General features: G+C 39.2%; 1 long non-coding RNA gene across 1 annotated transcript; it reads left to right on the top strand.

The window, feature by feature from the left end:
- The first annotated feature begins 12,823 nt into the window (after nucleotides 1-12,823).
- LOC107765353 (uncharacterized) lies at nucleotides 12,824-21,917 on the top strand. Its single transcript, XR_001643415.2, has 2 exons — nucleotides 12,824-13,174; nucleotides 21,660-21,917. It is a non-coding gene; the product is annotated as an uncharacterized LOC107765353 (long non-coding RNA).
- Nucleotides 21,918-22,815: the final 898 nt, after the last annotated feature.

Below are 22,815 nucleotides of genomic sequence, written 5' to 3'. Positions count from 1 at the left end.
GTACGCTTATAAAACTAGCATTAGTAATCTGGTCACTCGTATCGCTTTATTGCCTCACCAATAATTAGAAATCATGCCCATAGGACTCGCGATGTTTTAACTTGCCTATACGCTACTTATATAATATTATTGATAAGAATAACATAGAAATCCTACCTATAGGACTTAACGATTAACACAATATACTACCTAATTTAAGAATCTGTGACTGATCGCGTGCTTTTGCGCTTATGTATGGAGGCTAACTTGAGCCTTTCATTGCTATTATGTGCAGTCCTACCTGTTTTGAATGTCGCCTAGTTTTTATCATTTTGAGCATCCTAAGTAAAGTCTAGAACCACCCAAATAGAGGTCCAAAGCCTCATGGACCATAGGTATGGGATGGGTAGTGCACGCATAGAGTACAACCTAGAATAGAATTAGAACGCTTTTAGGTAAACAACTCTAACATAGTAATCGGGTAGCAGGAGATGATAGTCTGTGCCCGCTGAATAATATGCGCAACTCCTACATAAAGAAAGTTGCGAAGTATTATTTATGTTGCACGGGGTGACCCTTTAGGATAAATAAACTTAGGAACCCCCGACTCTTCTCTTTTAATACCCATTTAAAATAGTTGTCACACGTCAAAACCCGATTTCGCGAGAAAACGGCGACAGACTTTGTGGCCGATTTCAGTCTGGGACTATTGCCTCTAGACCCCAAGGAGGCAATAATGGTGTCATAATCGACATCGGGAGTTTGGACATTATTTACGGACGGAGCTTCAAACGTAAAAAGGGTTGGGGCTCGGAATAGTCTTAATCACTCCTTCGGGGGAAACCTTAAGGCAAGCCATCAGAATGATTCCTTTAACTAATAATGAAGCAGGGTACAAAGCTTTCATTGCAGGGCTCGAATTGGACCGGAGGGTTGACTCCGAAGTCATCGAAATCAAATGTGATTCATAATTTGTGGTAAATCAGGTCTACATAAATTTTGACACCAAAGAGGAACGTTTGCAACAATACGTGGCAAAGGTTCAAGCTCTATTGGCATGATTTTGGGAGTGGTCAATAACTCATATCCCGAGGGAAGATAACGCGGAAATAGATGCATTGGCGAATTTGGGCTCATCAACAGAAATCCAAGGATCGGAATCAGGGACGGTAGTACAACTGATGAACTCATCCTTGAACACAGATGGTTACTGTGAGGTGAATACGACTAGTTTGGTCTGGGACTGGAGAAATGAAATAATTGATTATCTCGAGCATGGAAAGTTGCCCAAAGACCCCAAAGCATGAAGAGCATTGCGCACCAAAGTTGCACGTTATAACTTTATGAAAGGCCAATTGTACAGAAAATCCATTCAAGGCCCATTGGCCCGGTGCTTAGGAGCATCAGAAGCTAACTATGCCATGAGAGAAGTCCATAAAGGGATATGCGGCAACCACTCAGGTGCAGATTCTTTGATGCTAAATTTAGTTCGGGCAGGGTATTACTGGCCCCATATGCAACAAGATGCTAAAGACTTGGTACGAGAATGTGATAAGTGCCAACGCTATGCACCACTAGTACATCAACCAGCAGAACCTTTATGTTCGGTTGTGTCCCCGTGGCCGTTAATGAAATGGGGGATGGACATCGTCGGACCACTGCCACTGGCTCCTGGAAAGGTAAGGTTTCTTTTAATTTTGACTAACTATTTTTCTAAATGGGTGGAAGCAGATTCTTATCAAAATATCGGAGAATGCAAAGTGGTCGACTTCCTGTGGAAAAATATAATTTGCAGGTTTGGAATACCAAAAAGATTGCATGCGATAATGGGCCGCTATTTATCGGCGCAAAAGTTACAAAATTCCTTGAAGATAAAGAAGATTACCTCTTCACCTTATCATCCGAGCTCAAATGGTCAAGCAGAGTCAACAAACAAAGTGATTATTCAAAACCTCAAGAAAAGGTTGGAAGCAGCAATAGGCAGCTGGCCCGAAGAATTACCTGGGGTTCTATGGGCCTACCGAACAACTGCCAAGTCAAGCACAGGAGAGACCCCTTTTTTCATTGTATACGGTGAAGAAGCTTTGATACCGGTAGAAGTGAGGGAACCAACTTTAAGGTATTTTGAGGCGAACGAAGGATCAAACAACGAAGCAATGCTAATCAACTTGGAGCTGCTTGAGGAACGCAGGGACGTGGCACATGTCAGAATGGTGACTCAAAAGCAAAGAATGGAGCGAAATTATAATCGAAGAGCCAACCTCCGATATATCAAAGTAGGAGACTTGGTCTTGAGGAAGGTAACTCAAAACACCAAGGAACTCAACTCACGCAAGTTAGGCCCAACATGGGAAGACCCTTACCGGGTTTCAGCTATCACTAGGAAAGGATCATACGAGTTGGAGAACCAAAACGGAGACAAGTTGCCCAACAAATGGCATGTGGCTCACCTCAAAAGATATTACTGCTGATGAACAACAGTCAAACAGAAAGTATGTGCTGCACTGTTTTTCCCTTCATTTAGTTTTTGTCCCAATTAGGTTTTTCTGGCAAGTTTTTTAATGAGACAGTGACGGAAAGCATACTACGATGACATAAATGATAAGACCTTTGATAACAAGGCGTACAAACAAGTTTCCACTCGGGAACGATTAGATAATCTTTGCTTCGATAGCAAATTCCCACTAGAAAGTTAAGTTTGCTACCAAACATGGGTTACCCGATCGTTTCCGAGCACAAACCACTAGAGGACTGTTAGGTATTCTTTCGCTCGATAGCATGGGTTCCTAATGGAAAACAAGATATGTTGTCGAGTGAAGGATTACCTAGTATTCATTGGTGGGATCTTCGAAGATACAAGACTTCCAGTATTCCAATTCGCATTCTTTACATTCGAACACTAGGGGGAGTGATATGAGGTGACGACAACACTGAATGCCAGGCAACATTGAATGCCACATCAATCTGGAAACGAAATTCCGGAACAGAATACATCATCGGGACCGGGGACTGCGCAGCCAGCCCCATAGAAATAAGTTATACAAGATAGCCATAAGTCATGAAAATTTCTTTATAGCCACAAGTCATGGCAATCTCTTTTCTGTATAGCAAAATGCTTATGTACTTTGAAAATAGAAGGAATTAAATGAAATTAAATCCTTTTATTTTTAGCTTATTTCTTATCTGAACGATGAGTTAATTTTACCATTTGAAAGTTAAACAAGTACTTCAAATGTTTGTGTCGTAATGAATAGGAGACGGCATCTTCAAGACCACCGTAAACATAAGAGGGACCTCTCTTATAAAAACCCTTATGTTAAAGGGTTGGTTCCGGAAGGATCAATGCCCGGAATCCATAATGCCATCGGGGAAAATTACACCCAAAGTTGCATACAAAAAAGACGCAAAAGCAAATTTGCGCAAATACTTATTGAAAACCTCATGTAAAAGGGATAATTCTCAGAACCAAAATTCCATCGGGGAAAAATGCACACGAAGATGCATACAAAAAATACGCAAAAGCAAACTTGCGCAAATACTTATTGAAACCCTCATGTAAAAGGGATAATTATCAGAACCAAAATGCTTAGAAGAAAAAGCATCCGAGTTTACACATAATAAAGCGTGAACAGAACAACACGTGTAGAATACTTAAGTAAGTACAAAAGTTAAAGACTTGCAGGAATATTCAAAATGAAAATAAGACTCAAACGATACTTGAGCAAAAAATATGTTTTTATTTACAAGGGCACGTCAGAATGATAAAGGTACAAAATAGAAAAAGAAAGAAAAATCTAAGCTGCAGCGTCTGCGGAATCAGGAAGAGAAGTATCCGATTCCTCGGGAATTGGTTCCACTGATGGCTCAACATTTTCCCCAGCTTGGTCTTCAGCATCATCACCTTCCGATCCCTCTTCGATTTCCAAAAATTCAGAACCGGAATCAGAAGAACCTAAAGCGCCAGACTGCGTCGGGAGTCCATTATTTGCAGCCAACTCAAGCTCGAGGGCCTTAGCAATTTCGGCATCAATGTTAATGATACCAGTCTTGGCCTCTTTTAAGGTTTCTCTCCTCATGCTATACATGAAATAAGCTTTTTCAACAATGAGGGAAGCTGCTCGGCGCTTGAGTTCTTCTTTGAGTTGAGTAATTTTGGCGGAAAGGTTTTCCCGGGCGGACCTAGCAGATTTGAGACTGACATCGAGTTCACGAACAGTTGAACTACAAAGCATGTTATTCTCGATAGTTTTCCTGTACTTCTCTTCCAATTGGGCATGTTTCGCCACAACATCAGCAAGCACTTCGCTTTTGAAGTTTAAGGTTGCTTGCAAATTAATCACTCTTTAAGCGAAGGCAGCCTCGTACTCAGTCGCAACAAGAATGGCATCCTGGACATCAGCCCATTTAGCCTTGGCTTCATCAAATCTAACCCTCAATGGGCCAACTTCTTGGCTGAGGGTTATCACTTCTTGATCACTTTGTTGCAAACGAGCCTTCAAAACAACGACCTCGATTTCTTGGTTTCCAGTTACGAGAGGTGGAGAACAGGCTGGTCTCGTTCCGCCAAAAGCTAATCCTGTTCAGAAGTAAGTTCTTCCTTCTCACGAATCAGCCTTTGAAGACCCTCAGAAGCTAGAAAGTTGTCCTACAAAACAAGAAAAGGTTAAAATTAGAGTACATTTGTTCAAAAGTAGAAGAAATAACAAAAGAAGAAAGGAACGTACTGCTATGGTGTTATACATAGCATTGTTCAACAAACACTCTCCCAAGAGTGTATGAATCTTTTCCCAGTATTTTTCTGAAGCCAAAGGCTTCAGATAGTTAGCAAGCTCTACCGGCCTCTAAAGCAAATTACACCCGGTGGAGACCGAAAGGGTAACACTCATCCTCCTTTGTGAATCTTCAAGAAGGCAGCATAATTTTGTTCCAAATTCTCATGAACTGAGGATTGTGGAGGAGGGGAACCTTCTTTATGGTCAGGTGCGGCAGATGGAGATAATGTAGCAATTGCTGTTAGAAGTGTGGATGAAGATATGAATGATGTAGCAGTCGCTGGTGATGGTGAAGGTGGAGATGAAGCTGATGGAGTGGAAGAGTGAGTAGCACCTGCATCAAATGCAATGCTAGTTATTTGATGCTCGCCAACCAAAGACGGCATGGACCCGGTACTTAGCCTCGCAGTACTGGTTACAGCAATTGGGGCCCGAGAGAGAGAATTGGCATTATCTACCAAATCAAATTCTCCCCAAAGTGCTGAGACGTCATCTTCAGTTGTTGCAATTCTCTCAACAAGTCGAGCATCTTGTTGAGATAATGAGGATCGTCTCTTTCTATGTAAAGAAGCTCCGTCATCACTAGCTTCTTCATCATCGTCGATCATCACAATGTCTATGACCGGTCCGGAAGCAGGCCCAGAGAATCCTGTTCGAGTAAGTGCCTCGTGAAGCAGCCTTGCCGCATCAGCAGGGTCAGCCAAAACATCTTCCTCGGGGACATCAATTGCGCCCGTAGGTAGACCTAATTTCGTGAGCAAGTCAGATGGGTTCAACCAAGTTCTTCATATACAAAAAGTGGAAACGAGGTAAATTAAAATTACCATGATTTTTGGCATTCCACCTGTATTTAATGGACAGTTCTTTCCACAAATAGGTTTTGGGCGTTGTGATGTCCAAGATCTTCTAAATCCACCGGTCCAAGCCGTCTATCACCGGTGGGATACATCGAGTCGCTGTAACAAACAAAGGTTGAATGATCAATACAAGCATGAAAGAATATTTAATAAGAAAAGATGTATTTACGAGAACTTACGAGAGCGGTTCCAAAAAACCAGAAAGGATGATGCCATTGTTGCAATAATGTCAATGGTGGCAACTGCAACGAACTGTTCCATCCACCCACGGTCATTGTTGTTGTCCATGCTAGACAGCAGAGGATGGTGGCCACTCTTGCAAAGGTTTATCATTCCCACGCGAAAGATCTTTGGGGAATAGAGATTCATCATATGATCTAGGGTTAGCTCCTCTCTAGTTTCTTGGCACAAACGCCGAAGGCAGGCGATCGTCCTCCACACTGAAGGACTTACCTGTGCCAAGCACACTTGGTAGCAAAGGAAAAACTCCGCAACTACGGAATCAAGCTCTCCGCTCAAAGAAAACGCACCCAAACTAAAGGGATACATTAAGAAATATGTAAAGCCTTCCTTAGGAAGGGTCACTCTCTCCGATAAATCAGGAGAAATAATATTTAATTCAGGGCAGCGGCAGTCCTCCTTCACAGCAGGAATACTTAAAAGGCGAATGGATTAAGGGTATGTACTAACGGCTTATGTACGAAGGTTAGCAGTAGGAAATTTCTCTTCAAGATCCTTCGAAGTACTAAGCCTTCTTGGGATGATTGGAGGAACGGAATCCTCGGTTTTGTTCTTGCCCTTTGAAGAACTAGCATGTTTTGAAGAGGAAGCCGTTGGAATAGAAGAAAGAAAAATTTCTGGTTCAAAGAAGATCAGAGAAAAGTTGGGAAATAAAGATGCAAGTTAGGAGTTTGAGAAATTATGAAGTACATAAGAGGAGGATGATGCTTATAACTAAATTTTTGGCGGCTAAATTCATGGCCATGATTACCTCGATAATCGACAAAAGTTGTGCTAAATCATAGGAAAGACATGGTCTAATCAACCGTAAGTGGCCTTCAAAAAGAATTATAGTATTTCCCGCCAAAAAGAGTATTTCTACCAACTTTCCGGTAACATAAAGTTATGTCACCGAAAAGCAGGTGGACTACCTGTATAGGAAAAAATACGACATGACACGTGACCGCTTAAAGGAAGGACACGTGGAATACAAGATGGAGATGGCCATTGAACATAGTTGTTTCGCTTGTCACCGGAAGAAATAATGATCGTAAAAGGAGTATTAAATGCTTCGCGCCCGGTAACATTTAATACGAAATATTTTACAGAATTAAGGATGATGGCCAATTACAAGGAATTTGGCATTTATGTCTAACGTTACATCTTCATCAATGGCCCTCATAATTGACATTAAAGAAGGGCATGATCCTAGGACTTCCTTTCCTAGTCATAGCTATAAATATGGAGCTCAATTATCATTGTAAGTGGACGAATGTTCTGGCTAACTTACAATATATTCTATACAATATGTTTATACAAGTTTATTCTCTCGCTTTTGATCACATGATTGTTGTACCCGGAAACTTTGTTCGCGGACTCATTAGCTCTGTTGTTTCATCTATATTCTAAGGCTAAGTAATTTATATTTCTTCATTTATTTTATTACTTTTTGGATCAAATTAATTGACTTGTTTAGAAATCATGAACAAATTCAACTGTACCGTTTTACGGGTAAACAAAAGGAGGTTTGTTAGTAATAATTTAGGACTTGATTGACATTTAACAGTTTAACAAATTCACGGATTCTATTTGTCTTATTCCTACTTTACTCATATCATTTTCCAATAACCTTTTCTTAGAAAACAAGAATAATTTTCACTTTGCCCCTAACCTTTAAGGGTTGGGAAATAATATTTCCTCCATCTTTTAAATGAGAACGCTAATAGGCACTAATATTTTTGGGTGACAAAAAAGTATCATTGTCTTTACTAGTTTTCACTGGGGTGAATTGGCAAACATAGTAGCACGTCACGTACCTCGTACAGTAAACATACCATTACAATTACAAACCTTTTTTTTTACTTGAAAATGTCCAAGGAATGTAAGCTAATGACACTTTTCAAAGTACCAATAAACTAAAGGAAGCTTCACTTCGTGTTCCTGATGTACATCAGCTTACATTTGTTTTTAATAATTTTACTTTTTCTTTTAACTTTTTTCAACAGCAGAAGCACATTATCAGAGCGATCTAGGATTTGAAACTTTGGGTACCTATATCGATTTCAAGTTAATACGTATGCAATAGATTATAATAATATGATAGGTCGTTTAGAGTACTAGCTCAAGTTTTTATATTTCGAGACCTTTCATAACTTTGTTTGATGATTTATGACTTGTGTGCATGGTCCGTATCGTTTTCTGAAAAGTTTAAACGCGAATTTTCAAAGAAAATATGATTTTTGACTTTGAATGTGGCTAGAGTTGACCACGGTCAAGATTTTTGGTAAATGACCTCGGATCGGTGCTTTGACAATTCCGGTAGATTTCTATGATGATTTTGGACTTGTACATATGTTTGGTTGGGCTCCCGGGTGACCCGAGGCTGTTTTGACGCTTTGTGTGAAAAGTTGGAAAATTGAGTTTGAACATTGAAATTCTTGAGTTTTGGTGAGCGATTCTTTATTTTAGACATTATTTTGATGATTGGAGCTTGCGAGTGAGTTTGTATGATGTTAATATACTTGTGAATATTTGGATTGGAGCACGAGGGGCTCGGGTGAGTTTCAGATAGGCTTCAGACTGTTTTTCATAGGTGAAGGATTGTTGTGTGCTGGGCTGCAGGTCTCGCATTTGTGAGGACATGTTCGCAAATGCAAGCCTCGCATTTGCGAAGATTGGGAAGGGCTTGGGCACTTTGCTTTTGCGAAGTCATATCCGCTTTTGTGAATGGACAGGTATCGCAATTGCGAGAGAAGGGTCGCAATTGCAACATTGGGAGACTTAGGAATAGTTTCCCATTTGCGAGGCTTGGTTCGCTTTTACGAAGGGCTGGGCCTTTGCAAATGCGAAGCGTAAGTCTCATTTGTGACATATGGGAGGCTCAGACACTGACCGCGGTTGCGAACATTGGTTTAGTTTTGCAAGCATCGCAATTACGAACAAGAGTTCACAATTGCGATATCTGCAACCGTGTAAAAGATTGGGATTACTGGACTTAGTTCATTTTACACTATTGTTTAGACCTAGACTCCATTTAGGCGATCTTTGGAGAGCAATTTCTTCCCAAATTCATAGGTTAGCAATATTAACTTATTATTTTTGAAATTCTATTACTTTTGCATGAATTTTATTGCCAAATCTAAGATCAGAGTAGAAATTGAAGGTTTTGGGTAAAAAGAATTTTGTAAAATTGGGATTTAGACCTCAAATTGAAGTCGGATCTCAAGACAAATCACATAATTAGACTCGGGTGAATGGGTAATCGGGATTTGATCTTAATTTTGGATTTCGACCACGCGAGCCCGGGTTGACTTTTTATTTTTTAACTTTTCCTATTACGTTGAAGATCGAACATTTTTCATACGATGGTAGTTTTTAAAGCTTGTTTTGACTTATTTGAACAATATTTGACTAGATTCGGGTGGTTTGGAGGTTTATTCTAAAGGGAAAGCCGTGTTGGATTGTTGATCTTCTTCTGGAAAGAGGTAAGTGTCTTAGTTAACCTTTATTGAGGTAATTAGGTTATAATTGTGTCTATTTTTTATGTGATATATGTGTTAGGGGCGGCGTATGACGAGTGTATATGTGTTACCCATGGGATAAGAGCGAGTAGAATTAGATTTATTTTGCTATATTACTCTATGTATTATGTCTTCCATGCTTTAGATAGAATGTATAACTCCTTAATTTCTCGTATTCATGTTATTTCCTATGTTAGGCTTATTGAGATATTAGGTGTTGAGATCGTTGAATTGTTGTATTGGTTCTTGGTACCAAAGTGTAACTACTAGAAAATGGTTCTATTGGAACAATTATTATGCAATGGTTACGCAACTGTTACAACAGATTATGTTTTGGAACGGTTGTAATCGTCCTAATAGAGTCAAAAGACTTTTTATGACGACCTGATAGGTCGTTTTGAGTACTTACCTTTATTTTCATATTTCGAGACCTCTATTAGCTCCATTTGATATTTCTTGATTTGTGTGCGCATCCCGAGTCTTTTTCTGAAAAGGTTTAACATAAAATTATGAAGAAAATATGATTTTTAGCTTTAAAAATAACTTAAGTTGACTACGGTCAACATTTTGTTTAAACAACCCCGAATCGATATTTTGACGATCTCGGTGAGTCCGTATCGTGATTTTGGACTTGAGTGTATGCCAGGAATTCAATTTGAAGGTCCCTAGGTTAATTTGACTTGTTTTGCTGAAAGCTAGTAACTTGACGGTTTGGAGATTTCTTAAGTTTTACCGTGTGTTGATTTTATGGTTATCGGGTTCAGATTTTGGCTCGGGACTTGGTATATGTCTATTTTGCTATTTGAATCTTGTTTGCAAAAATTGGTGCAAATCGGAGTTGGTTTGATAGGATTCAGATGCTCGCTTGTGATTTTCAAAGTTCTTGAGTGTTCTTTGAAATTTCAAGCATTTTAGAGTCCAATTCATAGTTCTAAGTGTTATTCTGGTGTTTTGAGCATGCAAGTGAGTTCGTATAATGTTATGATACTGGTGTGCATGCTTGATTTGGAGCCCGAAGGGATCGGGTGAGTGTCAGATAGGCTACAAACCATTTTGGACTTAAGAGATTGCTGATTTTCAGCAGTTTCTGGTGTCTCGTGTGATGTGCTTCGCGATCGCGGAGAGGAAGTTGGGTTGGGGCAGAACTTTTTCTTCGCGAACGCGGGGACTTTCCAGTGACCGCGAAGTAGTGGAGGGTTTACCCTTCGCGACCATGACCATACTCTCGCGAACATGACCATCCTCTCGCGAACGCGATGGGTTGTGGCATCTGGGGGTAGGCATGGGCATTCTTCTACGCGAACGCGACACACTGGCTGCGAACGTGGAGGTTGGGCTATGGATCTCTTTGTGAATGTGAGAAGGAGTTCACGATTGCGATGGCCATTTGGCCAGTGTTCTTCTCGAACGCGTTAGGTGCTTCGTGATCACGAAGGGCACCTCACGCCCAAGTATTTAAACATTCCAAAATCATGATTTTCACCATTTGTTTTACCCATTTTCAACTTAGAGCTCGGCCTAGAGGCAATTTTGAGGAGGTTTTTCATCCCAACTTTAGTGCTTAGTAGATTTAAACTTCTTTTATTACATTTCCATTAACACCCATTGATTTAACATTTAATCCAAGATTTTCTATGGTATAAATTAGGGATCTAGGTAGAAATTGAAAATTTTAAGAAATTGAAATTTAGACCTCAAATTGAGGTCAAATTTCAAAACTAATCACATAACCGGGATCGGGAGTGAATGGATAATTAGATTTTTGTCCGAATATCAAGTTTTAACCAAGAGGGCCCGAGGTTGAATTTTGTTGACATTTACAAAAAATATTAAAGATTGAATCTTTTTCACGCGTGGGTAGTTTCTAAAGCCTAATTTGAATTATTTGAACTATATTTGGCTAGATTTAATTGGTTTGGAGGTTAATTCTAAAGGAAAAGCAGTGGATGTGCCTTGATTTGGTTGCGGAGTAAGGTAAGTGTCATGGTTAACCTTGATTTGAGGGATTAGGATTTGTTGGTCTATTTGCTAAGTGTATTATATGTGGTGTCGACGTAATGTGAGAAGACGAGTATATATGCATTTTCATTGGATTAAAGCATGTGGTGGAAACTGTTTCTTTGTGTTAGATATTTTCATTGACTATGTTTTCCATGCTAAAGTTAGTTATTACTTCTTTAATTATTCATTTCGTATTCGTTGTTTATTTCAAAGATGTTGGGAATTCTGAAAGTTGAGTTTGTTATCATGGCACTATAATTGAAGTGAAATTGCTTCCCGCCTTGCATTGTTAATTCAGATTTGTATTGTTGCTTGGTGAGGAAGAGTGAAAAGTACGAAATATGTTGTTATGCCTTATTTATATACGTTATCATCTATTGAGAGGTTGTGAGGATTAAAGAACGAAGGATGATATCGTGCATTTGATTGCTTGTCATCATTTATCATATCATGTGAGGTTTGAGAGTAAAAGCACGAACGGTAATGCCATACCATTTTATTTATAATATTACATGGTGAGGATGAGAGTAAAAGCAAGGAGGTGAGGACTAGAGTAAAAGCAAAGAGGTGATGACGTGCCATTTTTGTTTATTTCATTGCCTTATTTGATTCCTGGATTGGTGACTTACTTGGTTACAATGTTGCTTATTTCGGAAAGATGTTATTTGGTGATTTCACACTTGCCGTTCTGATGATATTTCACCCATCGGATGTCCCCTCCCAGTTAATATTTTAATTGTTTTACTTGTTATTTTGTTGCTTTATGTATATATATGTACATGATTTTATGTAGGTATCTTTTCATAGCCTCATCACTACCTTATCGAGATTAGGCTCGACACTTATGGAGTACATTGGTCGGTTGTACTCATGCTATATTTCTGCACCTCTTGTGCAGATACTGGTATTGATCCCAACGTCGTCTAGTGGTGTTCTGCTCGGATTCAGCTACATTCGGAGACTTGAGGTATAGCTGCACAACGTTGGTATCTTTGAAGTTCCATTCTTTATGTATTCTACTGTTTATCTAGTTTCAAACAGTTGTATTTGCTTCAGACCATATGTGTAGTACACTAGTTGCTTATATATTCGTGACTCCGAATTTTGGGAGATGTTTAGATATCGTCATATGTATTTTATTATTCCATTTCAGACTATTTTGGTTTATTTTATTAATGTTTTATTTTGAATTATTTAAAATTGGTTAAGTAATCTAGCTAACATTGGCTTGCCTATCAAGTGAAATATTAGGCACCATCACGGTCCCGGGGGTGGGATTCTGGGTCGTGACACTTTTGGGACACTTCTAAAGCAAAAACGTCCCAATAGGACCGTACTGTCACCATAAATAAAGCTATGAAGACGGTTTATGTAGGCGATACAATAAGGTTGTTTATGGGAACGGTTTGGTAAAATAAATGTATATATTTTGAGAGTTTATTTTTCCTTCCTTACTTTGTCTCCTACATATTTATTTAAAAAAATAGAAGATCCTACCAGCATTTTAATAATTTTTTTAAATTTATTTTTTATGTTAAGAAACCAATTTAACCTAGAAATAATCGCCATTCGTTTAGTCCCATTGCGGTTCGTTTCTCTTTCAAGCTTCAAAACTATATTTCTCTCAAGTATCAGAACCATCTCTAACGTAGAAAAAATCGCCATCGGTGAAACTGTGCGGTCTGTTCCAACGAATAATACTACTTCCGACAAAGGACAACTATTTCAGATGATATAGCGGAATCTCATATGTAGGTACTTTAAGAGTACTCTCACTTGACTCTTTTGCCCTCATCCCTGCTGTTCCTTCAGTGAATTCAAAAGGGTAAATTCTACTCTTTTTACTTCAACTGATTAGGTTTTAATTTACTTAACTTTATCTTCTGCTTTTATTCTAATCTGCATTTTTTCGTATTTCGTATCCGATCATAATCTATTTCTTTGCTATCATCTCTAAGCAACACCAGGTGAAATACTAATTTTTGGAGATTTTTACGATTTGATTTTCGATTTTATTTTTTGTTTGCTTGTTACATGGAATTTGATATGTTTTGCAAAGAATTTTGGTCTAAGGTTCATTCTTTATGATATCATTTAGATTTGCTAACATCTTAGACATGTTTGATATTTTCTTTGGCTATTCGATGTTCGCTACTATTTCGCTGAAAAATCTTCTTCTTCTGCTTTTTTTTTTTTTTGTGGTAACATTTTTGATAAACCCATTAATTTACTTTTGTTCTTTGTTTGTATATATGATAAATTGTGGTTTCTAGTTTGTAAAATTGAAGGTTTAGTAGGTGCATTTTGATTTTGTTTGTACTAGGTTTCCTACGTCTCATGAGTCATGAGTAAGCTTAGAAGAGTCTGGAGGATCAGTACAAAGACATTTGTACTTATCTTCTAGAGTCTATAGAGGTTTGGGAAAATTTCACTTCTTTCTTTCTCTATCGTGCGATTTTACTCTATCATTGATGTTTGAATCATTCATTCTTGTTCTCTCATATATGGTGAGAACACGCACAACATCTATAGCCGGGCAAGAGCCAGAGCCCCCTATTGCACCCACTACCAGGGGTAAGGGTCGGGGCCGAGGTAGGGGCTGAGGCAGAGGCACAACTCAGCCTAGAGCTCATGTAGCAGCACGCACTGTGGAGCCTCAGATTGATTATGAGGAGGAGATCCCAATTAAGACCACACCGGTCGGACCCGCTCAGGTCCGAGAGGGATTTATAGCCACTCCTTGCTTCAGGATGCTCTAGTCCGCTTAGCGGGACTCATGGAGAGCGTGGTCCAGACCGGTGCATTTTCGGTGGCACCAGCTGTCTCTCAGGCTAGAGGAGGAGCCCAAAATTCCCCTACTAACACTCCGGAGCAGATGGCTCCCATATATCATACTCCAGTAGTTCTTCCAGTTGGGATAGTTCAGCCTATTATTTCTACACAACCGGGGAGAGGCCCATGATGTCTTCTGAGTGATTGATGAGGTTGGATAAGTTTACAAAGCTCTTCTCTATTCATTTTACTGGTGCACCTTCTGAGGACCCACATGATTATTTGGACCGTTGCCATGAGGTTCTACGCAACATGCGTATTCTTGAGATCAATAGGGTCGACTTTGCAGTGTTCCTGACCGATTCTACAAAGAAGTGGTGGTAGGATTATGAGTGGGGTAGACCAGCAGGTTCGCCATCCCTCACTTGGTATTAGTTTTCGCAGCTTTTTCTGGAGAAGTTTATTCCTTTCACTATGAGAGAGGAGTACAACAGGCACTTTGAGTGCCTTCAGTAAGGTAGTATGACCGTTATCCAGTATGAGACCCGATTTGTGGATCTAGCTCGCCATGCAGTTATCTTACTCCCTACTGAGAGGGAGAGAGTGAGGAGATTCATTGATGGACTTACTTTCAGTATCCGGCTACATGTCACGACCCAATTCTCACTATATGCCGTGATGGTTCCCAATGTCGCCGTTAGGCAAGCCAACAGTGAACTATCCATTTAATTATTTAATTTATTACTTTTAAAATCATGGCTCTTATAAATTATGAAAATCAATGCTTGGAAAATCAAGGATATATGTAATATTAATAAACATAAAAGAAAATGGAGACAGCATTAGAAAAACCATAACATCTACTAGAGATTCCCAAAATCCGATGTCACAAGTGCATGAGCATCTACAAGGAAGTACAATTCTAATAAAACATATGTATGGAATGTAAAATAGACATAACAACATAAATAAATATGATGGAGTCTCCATGTGCTCTGGATCGTAACATAGAATGCAAGTCATCATAAAGTCCCCTCAACAGTTGCGCTCATGCGCCCAAATGACTACCAAAACTACTTGCACAGTCAGTGCAGAAGTGTAAGCATGGGTACGTAAATCAATGCATACCCAGTAAGCATCTAGCCTAACCCTAGAGAAGTAGTGATGAGGGATCGACATTACCACTTACTAGTGGTCCAATAAAGTTTGTAGACTAAAAGTAGGCATGGGATGGAGCATAGCAAGTAAAAACAACAAAACAGATATAAATGCATAATATTGTCCTCAACAAGAGAATAAACACAAAGTAATCAATAACTGGATACTACCTTAAATGGAATAAATAATGTTCAACACCAAATAAACGGTTACATCTCTAGTTAGAAAAACTTACGGGTACATTGACTTCATATCAGGCATTACACACAATTCTGCCGAGGCGAGCGGCCCGGTTCCATAAGAGTAATGGCACAAGTTCCTGCCGTGGCATATGGCCCGATCCCTAATGAGTTCGTTTAGATCGATCCATAATCGTGCACACTATTGAGGGTCGACCGACGCGAACCATAGATGCATCTCATAATACTACAAAGGCGAATGACCCGATCACATAATGATAATGCTGAGGCATTCAGCCCAATCCCATAGGACTAGTGAAGACTTGATGGGTCACTGGCCCCATTCACGAATATATGTGTGAGTCATGAAATTCAAAAATTATCGGACAAATATGTACAACGCAGAAGAAATTCGTAAAAGAAAATGTATTCTCTCTACTAACCAAGTAGCTCGCCAAATATCTAAGTCGCAAGTTAGATAATCTACGAAAGATTAGTCTCAGGCAAAATGTAATTTAAAGCATTTAAACAGGTATGGATGTCTTAATTATTTCAATTAAAGCATGGCGTCAGTCTAAGTCAACCGGGACCTAATAATGAATTCTAGCATCTGCACGGACACTCGTCACCTCATACAAGCGTAGCTCTCACAACATGTAGCACATAGCAAAAATAATACCTACAGGGTAAATTTTCCCTCACAAGATTAGACATGAGATTTACCTCACTCCGAAATCCGATAACCGGCTCCGACGCCTCTCTAAATCCTCTAACCAATGCCAAACGAACTAATTCAAAGAACATGAAAATCAATCAAAACATATCCAAGAACCTATAATATATCATTTAGAATCAATTCTCAACCCCGCACGAAAAATCAACATAAGTCAACTCCGGGCCCCTGGCCCGAATTAAAAAAATTATCAACAATAAATATTACCCATAACTTATATAGTCTATATCAAGAAAATCATAGAATTTCATCCATGAATTGAACCCCAAATGAAGGATTTACAATTTGTCAACGTTGAGGCACAAAATCTCAATTTCTGGAATCCAAATAAGGATAAAAATAATAACCAACAGAAATAATCATGGGAAAACATCAAAAGAAAGGTTAGATATTTTCCCCCTTATTGAGACGAGAACTACGCCGTAAATATTACCTCAAATGGAGCTCTAGAACTCAAGATATGCTCAAAATACTAAAATGCTCGGTCTGCCTATTTAAAACACTGCCCAGGTGATTTTTGTTCTTTGCCTTTGCGGGACACCTTCGCGTTCGCGAAGAGCAATAGTTCGTACCAGAAACCAGCAATCTTTGCTTACACGAAAATGTGCATAACTCTCTCATTCGACCTCAAAATTCGACGATTCTTGTTCACATGGTTACATAATTACGATTCGAATCTAATGGTTCAATATAATAAAAAAATAAAATGTTTTTTCTCAATATCGTACCCTTTATGCCGAAAGAAACGATACGAAAATATCAAATAAGAGCGCGACACAACCCAAACCCATCTAAAATACACACGAGGCCCCCAGGACCCCGTCCAATCATACCAACCAGTCCCAAAATATACGCAAACCTACTAATTGTACATCAAAACTATTAATTGTACATCAATTCAAGCCTAGTGAACTAATGTACTTTTAAATTTCTAAAACTCACGCCGAACTATGCTAAATCAATCTGGAATAACCTCAAATTTTGCATGCAAGTCCCAAATGATACAACAGACCTATACCAACTCCCGTAACTACAATCCGAACCCGATATCAATAATGTCAACTCTCGGTCAAACCTTTCAACCTTTCAAAACATTAATCTTCTAACTTTTTCCAAAAAGTATCAAATCAACCTTCGGACCTCCAAATACAAATCCGAACATGCGCCTAAGTCAAAAATCACTATCCGGATATAACGGAACCGTTAAAAGGCCGATCCAAGATCACTTTTTGAAAACCCAAACGAGGTCAACTCTTCCAACTTAAATCTTCCAAATTGAGAATTATTCTTCCAAACCAACCCCGATCTTCCCGAGACTACATGTGCAAGTCATAATACATAGAGTGAAGTTACTCAAGTTCTCAAACCATCGAACGATATGCTAGATCTCAAAATAACCGGCCAGGCCGTTACACTACAAATGGCCAAAGAGACTGGGAATGATATTTCTTTCCAGAGGGCCGTAGAGATTGCTAGACGGATCGAGATAATTTGTAGTCAGGGTAGAGAGACGGTGTCTGATAAGAGGACTCATTATTTTGATGGCTTCAGTGGTGCCTCCTCTAAAGGTAGAGGTTCTTCAATAGCGGCCATCCTCCCAGGGTGATTCAGTCTTCTCTCTAGGCATCCCACGGTGCTTCAGATAGTCATAGTTCATATGGGTATCATCCGGAGTAGTTAGCTATCACAGTGAGTATCTGGGCCTTCAGGGTCTGTCCCAACTTTAGCAGCCACATCAGCCAAGGGCTTGTTATGCATGTGGAGATCTGAGGCACATCGCGAGGATTTGCCCTAGGTCATAGGGTGACATGCCACAATAGAGTTCTCGTGCCATGGTTCCAGCACCGACTGCTTCACCGCCTGCTCAACCAGCTAGAGGCGGGGGTCAGGCTGCTAGAGGTGGAGGTTAGTTATCTAGAAGTGGTGGTTAGGCCATTAGAGGTGGAGGCCAGCCAATAAGAGGTTGCCCGAGGGGGGGAGGTCACAGTGGTAGGTCTCAGCCCCGTCTTTATGCATTACCAACCAGACCCGAGGGAGAGTCATCTGACGCCATCATCACAAGTATTGTTCCGGTTTGCAATAGAGGTGCCTCAGTTCTATTTGATCCGGTCTCTACTTATTCATACGTGTCATCCTATTTTTCTTCATATCTAGTTATGCCTCGTGATTCTTTGAGTGCTCATGTCGATGTGTCCACGCCTATGGGAGATTCTATTATTGTAGATCGTGTATATCGCTTGTGTGTGGTTTCAATAGGGAGCTATGAGACTAGGGTAGACCTTCTACTTCGTGATATAGTAAACTTTGATGATATCTTGGGTGTGGATTGGATGTCACCTTATCTCTCTATTTTGGATTGTCACACAAAGACAGTGACATTAGCTATGCTGGGGTTGCCTCAATTAGTATGGAGAGGGACTCCTGGCCATTCTACTGGTAGGATTATTTCTTATGTGAAGGCTCAGCTTATGGTCGAGAAGGGTTGTCTAGCATATTTGGCCTATATCCGTCATCCTAGTGCCGAGGTTCCTTCCATGGATTCAGTACTAGTTGTGCGCAAGTTTCCAGAGGTATTTCCTATAGATTTGTCGACGATGCCACCCGATAGAGATATCGACTTCTGTATTGACTTGGCTCCGGGTACTCATCCCATTTATATTCCACCATACCGTATAGCCCCAGTTGAGTTGAAGGAATTGAAGGAGTAATTGTAGGATTTTCTTGATAAGGGATTCATTAGATCTAGTGTCTCACCTTGGGGTGATCTAGTGTTGTTCGTGATGAAAAAGGATGGTTCGATGAGGATATACATAGATTATCGGCAGTTGAACGAAGTCACTATCAAGAACACGTATCCTTTGCAGAGGATTGGTGACTTTATTGATTAGCTTCAGGATTCCAAAGTGCTTTCGAAGATTGATTTGAGATTTGGCTACCATCAGTTAAAGATTAGGAAATCAGATGCCCCTAAGAAAACTTTTCTGACTCGATATCGTCACTATGAGTTCTTAGTGATGTTATTTAGCTTGACAAATGCCCCATCGACATTAATGGATTTGATGAACCGTGTGTTCAAGCCCAGGTTGGATTCTTTTGTGATCGTTTTTATTGATGATATTTTGGTTTACTCTCGTATTCGAGGGGAGCATGAGCGGCATCTTTCGGTTTTACTTCAGACCTTGAGGGATAGTCAGTTATATGCCAAGTTTTCAAAGTGTGAGTTCTGGTTGGACTCGGTTGCCTTTTTGGGCCATGTTGTATCCTCCGAGGGAATTAAATTGGATCCTAAGAAGATTGAGGCATTTTAGAACTGGCCTAGACCTACTTCAGCTACAGAGATTCGGAGCTTCTAGGGTTTGGCAGGGTATTATCGCCGGTTCATAGAGGGATTTTCATCTATCTCATCCCCACTGCCCAAGTAGACCCAAAAGGGTGTACTTTTCAGGTGGTCCGATGAGTGTGAGTTGAGCTTTTAAAAGCTCAAGATTGCTTTAACTACAGCCCTAATGTTGGTGTTGCCTACAGGTTCAAGATCTTACACTGTGTATTATGATACATCGCTTATTGGTCTTGGTGAAATGTTGATGTAGGATGGTAGGGTGATTACTTACACGTCTTGGTAGTTAAAGGTTCATGAGAAGACTTACCTTGTTCATGACTTAGAGTTGACAGCCATTGTTCACACACTGAAGATTTGGAGGCACTATCCATACGTCAGACTCTCAACACATGTTTAAGTAGAAAGACCTTAATTTGTCGTAGTAGAGATGGTTAAAGTTGCTAAGCGACTATGATATCACTATATGATATCATCAAGGGAAAGCCAATGTAGTGGCCGAGAGTATGGTTAGTTTGGCATATTTACCAGTAGTTGAGAGGCTACTAGCCATGGATATTCAGGCATTAGCCAACCGGTTTATGAGATTAGATGTTTCGGAGCTTAGCTGTGTTCTTGCTTGTGTTGTAGAAAAGTCTTCATTATTGGAGCGTATCAAGGCTCGCCAGTTTGATGATACTCGCTGTTGTTGAAGGATATGGTGCAGCAGGGTGGTACCAAGGATGTTGTGATTGGAGAAGATGGTGTTATACGGCTACAAGGAAAAATTTATGTTCCAAATGTTAATGGGTTGAGAGATTTGATCCTTGAAGAGGCGCACAGTTCGCGCTATTCTATTCACCCAGGTGTTACGAAGATGTACTATGACTTGAAACAACACTATTGGTGGCGCAGAATGAAGAAAGACATATTTACTTATGTATCTCGGTGCTTGAATTGTCAACAGGTGATATATGAACATCAGAAACCAGGTGAACTGACTCAGAGATTAGAGATACCAGAGTGGAAGTGTAAAAGCATCACTATAGACTTTGGGGTTAGCTAGCCATGGACCTTGAAGAAGTATGATGCAGTCTAGGTTATTGGGGACCGGTTGACTAAGTCCGCGCACTTCATTCTGGTGGTGGCCACCTATTCTTCAGAGATGTTAGCTCATATTTACCTTCAGGAGATTATCCACCTGCACTACATGCCTATTTACCTCATTTTTTATCGGGGCACACAATTCATATCGCATATTTGGAGAGTCGTGCAATGTGAGTTGGCACACGGGTTGAGCCGAACACAATATTTCATCCTCATACGGACGAATAGTCCGAGAACACCACTCATATCTTGGAGGACATGTTATGTGCTTGCGGTTCGTTTAGTCCCATTGCGGTTCGTTTCTCTTTCAAGCTTCAGAACCTTATTTCTCTCAAGTCTCAAAACCATCTCTAATGTAGAAAAAATCGCCATCGGCAAAACTGTGCGGTATGCTCCAATGAAGAATACTACTTCCAACGAAGGAAAACTATTTCAGATGATACAGCGGAATCTCAGTCAAGTGAGTACTCTCACTTGACTCTTTCGCTCTCATCCCTGTTGTTCCTTCAGTGAATTCAATACGGTAAATTCTGTTCTTTCTACTTCAACTGATTAGGTTACAACTTACTTAACTCTATCTTCTGCTTTATTCTAATCTGCATTTTTTTCAAATTTCATATCCGATCATAATCTATTTCTTTGCTATCATCTCTAAGCAACACCAGGTGAAATGCGAACTTTTGAAATTTTTTTAGGATTTGATTTTCGTTTTTATTTTTTATTTGCTTGTTACTTGGAATTTGATATCTTTTGCAAAGCATTTTGGTCTAAGGTTCATTCTTTATGATATCATTTAGATTTGCTTACATCTTAGACATGTTTGATATTTTCTATGGTTGTTCGATGTTCGCTAATGTTTCGCTGAAAAATCTTCTTCTTCTGTTTTCTTTCTTTGGTAACATGTCTGATAAACCCATTAATTTACTTTTGTTCTTTATTTGTATATATGATAAATTGTGGTTTCTAGTTTGTAAAATTGGGGGTTTAGTTGGTGCATTTTGATTTTGTTTGTATTATATGGTAATCTATATGAATAAACTTGCAGGTCGTGCATTTTGGGGACAAAGTTATTCTCGAGGATCTAATCTAGAATCAACTTTTGAATTCAATTAGTAGTATTCTACTTCAATTTATACTATAATATGCTGATGCATGAGTTTAATTCTTAATGAACAGTTTATCTTTCTTATTTACATATGAAAATTCCTGGCTACTTTCACGGTTTAGGATGATGGAATAATGGATGTGTTAGAAAATTCCTGGCTACTTTTAGACTGTAAGTTGTCCTTTGCTTTTTTTCTTATTTCGTTTCATGTTTTTCCTATTTGTTTTCCCTTTGACTGGAAAAAAAGTTAAGATTTTACAGTTTGACACTAAGTCTAATTTAAAACTTATAGTGAAATATTACTTACCAGGCATAGAAATGGGTAGTGATGTTAGTTAGTAAAGCCTTGAATATGGATAAAATTGGAGATTTAGATTTTTGGGGAAAGATGTAGTGGGTTCATTAGAAGCGAGTATAAATGACTTTGCCACGTTCACGACTCTACACAAGCTCATTGCCAAATTTTCCAAATTTACAGAAATAATATGTTTTGCGAAAATAAAAAAGCCCTCAAAATTTTAGTTATTTTCAAGTATTTGCATTAGTATTCAATTTGTAGTATTCTAGCAGCTCATGCATTTTGTGACACCAGTTTTTGGGATTAGACTAGGCAGCGATGTTTTATGGATTCTATTATATATTTAGAGTATTTTTATCGTATTTTATTAATGATTTAATTTTAAAATTATTAAACTGATTAATGTTTTAGCTAATGTTGGCGTTCCTATCAAGCGGATGTTAGACACCATCACGGTCCCGTGATTGAGATTTTGGGTAGTGACATAATCGTTGATGGTATGCATGCATTATTGTATATGGTTCTGTGTGATGGACTGGATTGTTAAACACGTGAATTGTCTGTTCGGTGGTTATGTGTCAAGACCCAAATCCCACTATAGGGGTTGTGATGACACCTAATTTCTAAGATTAGGTAAGTCTATTACTTAACAAATTTAAATCAATAAAACATGATATAATAAGACATAATTTAATATAAAAGCGAAAATAGAGTCAATACAAGCTAAAATGGAAACACTCAATACATCTTGCCAGATCTAGGTAACACATAGTCTTGAGCTCTAAGTGACTGCATGTG

Source organism: Nicotiana tabacum, chromosome 23, assembly GCF_000715075.1.
Source record: "Nicotiana tabacum cultivar K326 chromosome 23, ASM71507v2, whole genome shotgun sequence".
In the NCBI taxonomy this organism is placed as follows: Eukaryota; Viridiplantae; Streptophyta; class Magnoliopsida; order Solanales; family Solanaceae; genus Nicotiana; species Nicotiana tabacum.
This window is presented reverse-complemented; position numbering and strand designations above follow the sequence as displayed.